The sequence below is a fragment of the Schistocerca nitens genome, chromosome 1, assembly GCF_023898315.1.
Source record: "Schistocerca nitens isolate TAMUIC-IGC-003100 chromosome 1, iqSchNite1.1, whole genome shotgun sequence".
Classification (NCBI taxonomy): domain Eukaryota; kingdom Metazoa; phylum Arthropoda; class Insecta; order Orthoptera; family Acrididae; genus Schistocerca; species Schistocerca nitens.
Window position 1 is genome coordinate 321,023,301 of NC_064614.1, and position 11,106 is coordinate 321,034,406.

Sequence of the window (11,106 nt, forward strand, 5' to 3'; positions counted from 1 at the left end):
TCCCCCAAGGTCCGCTTCTACCACTTTTTCCATTCGTCTGTAAAGAATTCGCGTTAGTATTTTGCAGCTGTGACTTATTAAACTGATAGTTAGGTAATTTTCACATCTGTCAACACCTGCTTTCTTTGGTATTGGAATTATTATATTCTTCTTGAAGTCTGTGAGTATTTCGCCTGTCTCATACATCTTGCTCACCAGATGGTAGAGTTTTGTCATGACTGGCTCTCCCAAGGCCATCAGTAGTTCTAATGAAATGTTCTCTACTCCCAGGGCCTTGTTTCGACTCAGGTCTTTCAGTGCTCTGTCAAACTCTTCACGCAGTATCTTATCTCCCATTTCATCTTCATCTACATCCTCTTCCATTTCAATAATACTGTCCTCAAGTACATTGCCCTTGTATAAACCCTCTATATACTCCTTCCACCTTTCTGCCTTCCCTTCTTTGCTTAGAACTGGGTTGCCATCTGAGCTCTTGATATTCATACAAGTGGTTCTCTTCTCTCCAAAGGTCTCTTTAATTTTCCTGTAGGCAGTATCTATCTTACCCCTAGTGAGACAAGCCTCTACATCCTTACATTTGTCCTCTAGCCATCCCTGCTTAGCCATTTTGCACTTTCTGTCGATCTCATTTTCGAGACGTTTGTATTCCCTTTTGCCTGCTTCATTTACTGCATTTTTATATTTTCTACTTTCATCAATTAAATTCAATATTTCTTCTGTTACCCAAGGATTTCTATTAGCCCTCGTCTTTTTACCTACTTGATCCTCTGCTGCCTTCACTACTTCATCCCTCAGAGCTACCCATTCTTCTTCTACTGTATTTCTTTCCCCCATTCCTGTCAATTGTTCCCTTATGCTCTCCCTGAAACTCTCTACAATCTCTGGTTCTTTCAGTTTATCCAGGTTCCATCTTCTTAAATTCCCACCTTTTTGCAGTTTCTTCAGTTTCAATCTGCAGTTCATAACCAATAGATTGTGGTCAGAATCCACATCTGCCCCTGGAAATGTCTTACAATTTAAAACCTGGTTCCTAAATCTCTGTCTTACCATTATATAATCTATCTGATACCTATTAGTATCTCCAGGATTCTTCCAGGTATACAACCTTCTTTTATGATTCTTGAACCAAGTGTTAGCTATGATTAAGTTATGCTCTGTGCAAAATTCTACAAGGCGGCTTCCTCTTTCATTTCTTCCCCCGAATCCATATTCACCTACTATGTTTCCTTCTCTCCCTTTTCTTACTGACGAATTCCAGTCACCCATGACTATTAAATTTTCGTCTCCCTTCACTACCTGAATAATTTCTTTTATCTCGTCATACATTTCATCAATTTTTTCATCATCTGCAGAGCTAGTTGGCATATAAACTTGTACTACTGTAGTAGGCATGGGCTTTGTGTCTATCTTGGCCACAATAATGCGTTCACTATGCTGTTTGTAGTAGCTAACCCGCACTCCTATTTTTTTATTCATTATTAAACCTACTCCTGCATTACCCCTATTTGATTTTGTATTTATAACCCTGTAATCACCTGACCAAAAGTCTTGTTTCTCCTGCCACCGAACTTCACTAATTCCCACTATATCTAACTTTAACCTATCCATTTCCCTTTTTAAATTTTCTAACCTACCTGCCCGATTAAGGGATCTGACATTCCACGCTCCGATCCGTAGAATGCCAGTTTTCTTTCTCCTGATAACGACGTCCTCTTGAGTAGTCCCCGCCCGGAGATCCGAATGGGGGACTATTTTACCTCCGGAATATTTTACCCAAGAGGACGCCATCATCATTTAATCATACAGTAAAGCTGCATGTCCTCGGGAAAAATTACGGCTGTAGTTTCCCCTTGCTTTCAGCCGTTCTCAGTACCAGCACAGCAAGGCCGTTTTGGTTAATGTTACAAGGCCAGATCAGTCAATCATCCAGACTGTTGCTCCTGCAACTACTGAAAAGGCTGCTGCCCCTCTTCAGGAACCACATGTTTGTCTGGCCTCTCAACAGATACCCCTCCGTTGTGGTTGCACCTACGGTACGGCCATCTGTATCGCTGAGGCACGCAAGCCTCCCCACCAACGGCAAGGTCCATGGTTCATGGTTCATTCAGTAATACTCTTCAAAGTTGAGAAACATGATACAAACTTTAAACACGGTTCGTTTGCTCACATCAAACGATGTTAATGATTTTATTGAGTTATGTTCATTTTTTGAGGGGTTGTCTGGGTAAACTGTAGACCAGGCGAGCATTCGAAAAGACGACTGTGGGAAACTTCTCAAAACAACCTCAAACTGGCTGCTACAACTGACTGTTAACAGTCTAGGACTGACTAAGATGGTCTTCGTCTTCCCAGTCTGACACATTATAATGCAGCCATGAGAAAAACTGCAGTATTCGTAATACTATAATTGTGTCTTGAATTCTATTGCACGTGGAGTTCGAGAAGATTTCAAGTCCTGATGTGGATAACTTTTCCACTTCAAAATTTCTCCTTTTTCCTTTCTTCTAGTGTAGAAGATGTTATTTTCTCTTTTCGAGTGATGCATATACGAGGGTTGGAACTTAAATAGTGGCAACTATTTATTCAGAACCGATACAAAAGAGTTACATGTTTGCACCTGTTCTACATCTACATCCATACTCCACAAGCCACCTGACGGTGTGTGGCGGAGGGTACCTTGAGTACCTCTATCGGTTCTCCCTTCTATTCCAGTCTCGTATCGTTCGTGGAAAGAAGGATTGTCGGTATGCTTCTGTGTGGGCTCTAACCTCTCTGATTTTATCCTCATGGTCTCTTCGCGAGACATACGTAGGAGGGAGCAATATACTGCTTGACTCTTCGGTGAAGGTATGTTCTCGAAACTTTAACAAAAGCCCGTACCGAGCTACTGAGCGTCTCTCCTGCAGAGTCTTCCACTGGAGTTTATCTATCATCTCCGTAACGCTTTCGCGATTACTAAATGATCCTGTAATGAAGCGCGCTGCTCTCCGTTGGATCTTCTCTATCTCTTCTATCAACCCTATCTGGTACGGATCCCACACTGCTGAGCAGTATTCAAGCAGTGGGCGAACAAGCGTACTGTAACCTCCTTCCTTTGTTTTCGGATTGCATTTCCTTAGGATTCTACCAATGAATCTCAGTCTGGCATCTGCTTTACCGACGATCAACTTTATATGATCATTCCATTTTAAATCACTCCTAATGCGTACTCCCAGATAATTTATGGAATTAACTGCTTCCAGTTGCTGACCTGCTATTTTGTAGCTAAATGATAAGGGATCTATCTTTCCATGTATTCGCAGCACATTACACTTGTCTACATGGAGATTCAATTGCCATTCCCTGCACCATGCGTCAATTAGCTGCAGATCCTCCTGCATTTCAGTACAATTTTCCATTGTTACAACCTCTCGATACACCACAGCATCATCTACAAAAAGCCTCAGTGAACTTCCGATGTCATCCACAAGGTCATTTATGTATATTGTGAATAGCAACGGTCCTATGACACTCCCCAGCGGCACACCTGAATTCACTCTTACTTTGGAAGACTTCTCTCCATTGAGAGTGACATGCTGCGTTCTGTTATCTAGGAACTCTTCAATCCAATCACACAATTGGTCTGATAGTCCATATGCTCTTACTTTGTTCATTAAACGACTGTGGGAACTGTATCGAGCGCCTTTCGGAAGTCAAGAAACACGGCATCTACCTGTGAACCCGTGTCTATGGCTCTCTGAGTCTCGTGGACGAATAGCGCGAGCTGGGTTTCACACGACCGTCTTTTTCGAATCCCATGCTGATTCCTACAGAGTAGATTTCTAGTCTCCAGAAACGTCAGTATACTGTCCTTCAAAGTAGTCACCAGCGTTGTGTACAACCCGTTGTCAGTTATGTGTAAGGCGAGTATACCGTTAGCAGAGCCTGTTCTGTTGATGGTGCGAATGCAGCGGTCTAATGTTATGGTGATTATCGTGTACGACTGTGATGGTGTTATCCTAACGGATTACGACCCTCCACGGCAGACCGTCAATGCACAGTATTACTGGTCCATCATATTTCGGGCATGCAGCCGGATCACGTTGACATCTTGGCACGATATTTCGGCTAACAAACATGCAGCCATCTTCAGGTGAGTACGAGACTGAAGATTACTGGTGCGCGTCGTTCTATATATATATATATATACCGAAAATTGGCGCGACGGCGCCTGCGCCGTGGAGAAGGCTAATATCGCGCCCCCTATCTAATTTGGCGCGCTCTGCAGCAGAAGCAGGCCGCGCATGCGTAGTGGTGTACCTACATTTGCGCTATCTGTCGTAAAGCGCCTTCGCGCAGCTGAGGCGCGGTAGTCGAAAGTATAAAATCAATTTTCGTCAGCCGTCGCACTAGATGCAGACCCATGTCTCTGTGAAGCGATTAAAGAAATTACAGGATCCCATGCTTTATCCATCTGAAAGCCGCCGTCTCGATTAATAAGATCTTTTGCCAATCGTATCTCCACGGACTCCTTGATAATGGATTCCCAAAAAGATCTAGTTGTCGCTAAAATTTTTGTTCCACAATAATCCATGGAGTGTCCCGTCGAAATACAGTGTTCTGCTATGGCTGATTTGTTGGGCTGTAGTAGACGTGTGTGGCGCTCATGCTTCACGCATCTTTCCCGTACTGTGCAAGTAGTTTGGCCAATGTAGGATTTGCCACATTGACATGGGATCTTATAAATACACGCCTTCCTCAGACCCAGCTCGTCCTTCACAGAGCCAAACAAAGCCGATATTTTCGTAGGTGGTCGGAAGATCACTTTAACACAATGCTTCTTTAAAATCCTTCCTATTTTAGAGGAGAGGTTACCCACATACGGAAGAAACGCCCTGGACCTGACCACCTCTTTGTCTTCTTCTTCTTGTTTCTCTGTACATTTCTTCTTTGTTAGAGCTGTGCGGATTTGGCGTGTAGAATATCCATTCTCCTTGAAGACGGATTGCAAATGTTCTAATTCTTTAGGAAGGCTGTCCTTATCAGATACCACATGTGCCCGGTGCACCAGAGTACGCAGCAAACCCATGGTTTGTGCAGGGTGGTGGCGGCTTGTCACCTGCAAATACAAATCTGTGTGTGTGGGCTTCCGGTAGTCGGAGTGCTCCAAAGATCCATCGGTTATACGATTGACAAGGACATCCAGAAACGGCAGACATCTATCTTTTTCGATCTCCATGGTAAACTGAATATTCTTGTGAATGGAATTCAGATGTTTTAAGAATCCTGCCAGTTTTTCTTCTCCATGGGGCCAAACTACAAATGTGTCATCCACGTAACGCCAGAAGACTTTCGGTTTAAATTCAGCCGACTCGAGTGCCTTCTCCTCAAAGTCCTCCATAAAAAGGTTTGCTACCAGAGGGGACAACGGACTGCCCCTGGCAACACCGTCAACTTGTTCAAAATATTCATTATTGAATAAGAAATAAGTTGAGGACAGGCAATGATGAAATAATGCTGTTATGTCGGCTTTGAATCTTCAGCTAATTAGTATCAGTGAATCCATCAGTGGAACATTAGTAAATAAAGAGACGACATCAAAACTCACTAACAAGTCAGAATTGTGGAGTTGGAGCGACTTCTGTCTACTAATAAAATCGGCGGAATTACGAATGTAATGTGGACACTTGCTCACATAAGGTCTCAGTAACGAAGACAGATGTTGTGCTAAGTCATAGGTTGGCGCACCGATATTACTAACAATAGGGCGTAATGGTAGTCCCTCTTTATGAATTTTCGGAAGACCATAAAGCCTCGGTGGGACAGAGCTATGCGGTTTCAGTCTTTTAATGACTTCAGGTGGAAGCGTAGAAGAGTTTAACAAAACTGTCGTTTTTCTTTCTACTCTGCTCGTCGGATCCTTGTCGATTTTCCGATATGTGGATTCACCAAGGAGGCTATAAATCTTCTCGTTGTAGATGTTACGTGGCAAAAGTACCGTCGTTTGCCCTTGTCCGCTCGGAGAACCACAGTGTGGGGATCTTCACGTAGTTTGCGAAGTGCAGCCCGTTCGCTAGGAAAAATGTTGTTCTTCAGAGGAGTCGCTTTCTTAAGTGCACGGCATGTTTCACGCCTGATTTCTTCAGCTGCGTCGCTGGGAAGGGGTCTAACAGCTTCTTCAATAGCACTTATGAAATCCGCGAAAGGTGGAGTCTTAGGTGTAGGAGCGAAGTTTAGTTCTTTTCCGAGTACAGACAGCGTCGAATTGTCGAAAACTCTATCCGTGAAATTAACCACGGAGCGTCGAAAAGTACCTTCTTGCGGCGATGCTGTCGATAGACGTGCAAATTTCGATGACTGCCTAGAAGATGACATGTTGTGAGCCCTGTCCGCTTTGGCCCAAGTGACTCCGTGAACCCACTCCAAGGTGAAAGAAGGAAGACTGGATGCTATTTCCAAATGAAGGTGATGCAGTTGTCTTGAAATCAGATCCAGTTCACGGCGAGTGAAGCAAATCCTCTCCTTTACTAGAGCCAGGCTAGCCTTCCGAGTTATATTCCTGGGGGCGGCGGTCTTGATGAAATATGTCACTTTGGCAAACTTAGGGATAAAGCCATTGTCCCAACACTTCAATAAAAACACAGAGAGCTAAGTAATCTTGCTCGTTTGTTGCGTAACTTATCCAGACTCTGTACGTGTGCTACCATCTCCTCCCCGTAAAGGTGTCTGATGTGTATCCTGAAGTTTTCCCGGCGTATTGATTGGTCCATCATATTTCGGGCTTGCAGCCGGATCACGTTGACATCACGTTGAAGCTGGTAGACCCCTTCCCAGCGACGCAGCTGAAGAAATCAGGCGTGAAAAATGCCGTGCACTTAAGAAAGCGACTCCTCTGAAGAACAACATTTCTTCTAGCGAAAGGGCTGCAATTTGCAAACTACGTGAAGATCCCCACACTGTGATTCTCCGAGCGGACAAGGGCAATGCGACGGTACTTTTGCCACGTAACATCTACAACGAGAAGATTTATAGCCTCCTTGGTGAATCCACATATCGGAAAATCGACAAGGATCCGACGAGCAGAGTAGAAAGAAAAACGACAGTTTTGTTAAACTCTTCTACGCTTCCACCTGAAGTCATTAAAAGACTGAAACCGCATAGCTCTGTCCCACCGAGGCTTTATGGTCTTCCGAAAATTCATAAAGAGGGACTACCATTACGCCCTATTGTTAGTAATATCGGTGCGCCAACCTATGACTTAGCACAACATCTGTCTTCGTTACTAAGACCTTATGTGGGCAAGTGTCCACATCACATTCGTAATTCCGCCGATTTTATTAGTAGACTGAAGTCGCTCCAACTCCACAATTCTGACTTGTTAGTGAGTTTTGATGTCGTCTCTTTATTTACTAAGGTTCCACTGATGGATTCACTGGTACTCATTAGCAGAAGGTTCAAAGCCGACGTAATAGCATTATTTCATCATTGCCTGTCCTCAACTTATTTCTTATTCAATAATGAATATTTTGAACAAGATGACGGTGTTGCCAGGGGCAGTCCGTTGTCCCCTCTGGTAGCAAACCTTTTTATGGAGGACTTTGAGGAGAAGGCACTCGAGTCGGCTGAATTTAAACCGAAAGTCTTCTGGCGTTACGTGGATGACACATTTGTAGTTTGGCCCCATGGAGAAGAAAAACTGGCAGGATTCTTAAAACATCTGAATTCCATTCACAAGAATATTCAGTTTACCATGGAGGTCGAAAAAGATAGATGTCTGCCGTTTCTGGATGTCCTTGTCAATCGTATAACCGATGGATCTTTGGGGCACTCCGTCTACCGGAAGCCCACACACACAGATTTGTATTTGCAGGCAACAAGCTGCCACCACCCTGCACAAACCATGGGTTTGCTGCGTACTCTGGTGCACCGGGCACATGTGGTATCTGATAAGGACAGCCTTCCTAAAGAATTAGAACATTTGCAATCCGTCTTCAAGGAGAATGGATATTCTACACGCCAAATCCGCACAGCTCTAACAAAGAAGAAATGTACAGAGAAACAAGAAGAAGAAGACAAAGAGGTGGTCAGGTCCAGGGCGTTTCTTCCGTATGTGGGTAACCTCTCCTCTAAAATAGGAAGGATTTTAAAGAAGCATTGTGTTAAAGTGATCTTCCGACCACCTACGAAAATATCGGCTTTGTTTGGCTCTGTGAAGGACGAGCTGGGTCTGAGGAAGGCGTGTATTTATTAGATCCCATGTCAATGTGGCAAATCCTACATTGGCCAAACTACTCGCACAGTACGGGAAAGATGCGTGAAGCATGAGCGCCACACACGTCTACTACAGCCCAACAAATCAGCCATAGCAGAACACTGTATTTCGACGGGACACTCCATGGATTATTGTGGAACAAAAATTTTAGCGACAACTAGATCTTTTTGGGAATCCATTATCAAGGAGTCCATGGAGATACGATTGGCAAAAGATCTTATTAATCGAGACGGCGGCTTTCAGATGGATAAAGCATGGGATCCTGTAATTTCTTTAATCGCTTCACAGAGACATGGGTCTGCATCTAGTGCGACGGCTGACGAAAATTGATTTTATACTTTCGACTACCGCGCCTCAGCTGCGCGAAGGCGCTTTACGACAGATAGCGCAAATGTAGGTACACCACTACGCATGCGCGGCCCGCTTCTGCTGCAGAGCGCGCCAAATTAGATAGGGGGCGCGATATTAGCCTTCTCCACTGCGCAGGCGCCGTCGCGCCAATTTTCGGTATATATATATATATATATATATATATATATATATATATATATATATATATATATATATATATATATATAGAACGACGCGCACCAGTAATCTTCAGTCTCGTACTCACCTGAAGATGGCTGCATGTTTGTTAGCCGAAATATCGTGCCAAAATGTCAACGTGATCCGGCTGCAAGCCCGAAATATGATGGACCATTCAATACGCCGGCAAAACTTCAAGATACACACAGTATTACTGTTCGTTTTTGGAGCATCAAGTGTGACCAGTTTTGCGAAAGAAGCGGTGACACTTTCTGCGCAACCCATCCATCATATACTCCCCGGACTTAGTCCTCTTGACTTTCATTTGATTCTGAAGCTGAAAGAACCACTTCGTGGAATTCGTTTCAGAACTGTTCCAGAGATTCGTCAGGCAGTAGAGCGCTCCATTCGTCCATCAACAGAACAGGCTCTGCTAACGGTATACTATGCCTTCCACATCGCTGGCAACGGGTTCTGCACAACGCTGGTGACTACTTTGAAGGACAGTAACAGGTGCAAACATGTAACTCTTTGAAACTTACTGGCAGATTAAAACTGTGTGCCCGACCGAGACTCGAACTCGGTCCCGAGTTCGAGTCTCGGTCGGGCACACAGTTTTAATCTGCCAGGAAGTTTCATATCAGCGCACACTCCGCTGCAGAGTGAAAATCTCATTCTGGATGTAACTCTTTGTATCGGTTGTGAATAAATAGTTGCCACTATTTAAGTTCCAACCCTCGTAGGTCCCTATATGAAGTAATACTGATGAACACTCCTACGATATTGCAAAACCATGGTTTTCAGAGTCATCTACAATCGCTCTGGTATTGCAAAACTGATTTTGTTATCAGCAACACATGACGCTTCTTCTTTGACGACAGAAAAATGGTAAACCACTGTTGTGATTAAGTTGAAGCAGCAAGAGGAGGGGATGTCCCTGTGGAAATAGGGGATAGATGTAGCGCAGCTATACTGCAGCCAGAATCTGAGCGCTAGCATTTTGGAGTGGTCCCTATGAGCAACTCGATAAAGGCGGTACGAGTACGTGGTAAATAATATATTGTGGACTATTTTGGCAATATTTTGTAAATTTTCACATCGGCAATGGCTGCATTACATTAGAAAATAACCGCCGTGGAAAGAAAAAGACGTAAGTCCTCTTGACCAGCTTAACAACCAAACTCAGATCATAAAATGAAGTGCCAAAGAAGCTGGTATAGGCTTGCGTATTCAAATACGGAGATATGTAAACAGGCAGAATACGGCGCTGCAGTCGGAAAAGCTCACGTAAGACAACAAGAGTCCGGCGCAGTTGTTAGATCGGTTACTGCTGCTACAACGTCAGATTACACGATTTAATTGAGTTTGAACGTCGTGTTATAGTCAGTGCACGAGCGATGGGACACAGCATTTCCTAAGTAGCGGTGAAGTGGGGATTTTCCACTATGATCATTTCACGAGTGTATCGTGAATATTAGGAATCCGGAAAAACATCAAATCTCCGACATCGCTGCGGCCGGAAAAATATCCTGCAAGAAAGGGCCAGCGATGACTGAAGAGAATCGTTCAGCGTAACAGAAGTGCAACCCTTCCGCAAATTGCCGCAGATTTCAGTGTTGGTCTCGCTACAAGTGTCAGCGTGCGAACCATTCAACGAAATCTCATCGGCTTGGACTTTCGGAGCTGAAGGCCCACTAGTATACCTTTGATGACTGCACAACACAAAGCTTTATGCCTGGCCTGGGCCCGTGAACACCGACATTGGACTGTTGCTGACTGGAAACATGTTTCCTGGTCGGCCGAGTCTCGTTTCAAATTGTATCGAGCGGACGGAAAAGTACGGGTATGGAGACAACCTCATTAGTTTACGGACCCAGCATGTCAGTACGGGACTGTTAAGGCTGGTGGTGGTTCTGAAATGGTGTGGGGCGTGTGCAGTTGGAGTGATATGGGACCCCTGATACGTCTACATACGACTTTTACAGGTGATACGTACGTAAGCATCCTGTCTGATCACCTGCATCCAATCATGTGCATTGTGCATTCCGACGGACTTGGGCAATTTCAGCAGGACAATGCGACACCCCACACGTCCAGAATCTGTACACAGTGGCTCCAGGAACACTCTTCTGAGTTTAAACACTTCTGCTGGCCACCAAACTCCCAAGACATGAACATTGTTGAGCATATCTGGGATGCCTTGCAACGTGCTGTTCAGAAGAGATCCCCAACCCTTCGTACTCTTACCGATTTGTGGACAGCCCTGCTGGATTGACGGTTTCAGTTTCCTCCAGCAGTACTTCAGACATTAGTCGAGTCCATGCCAC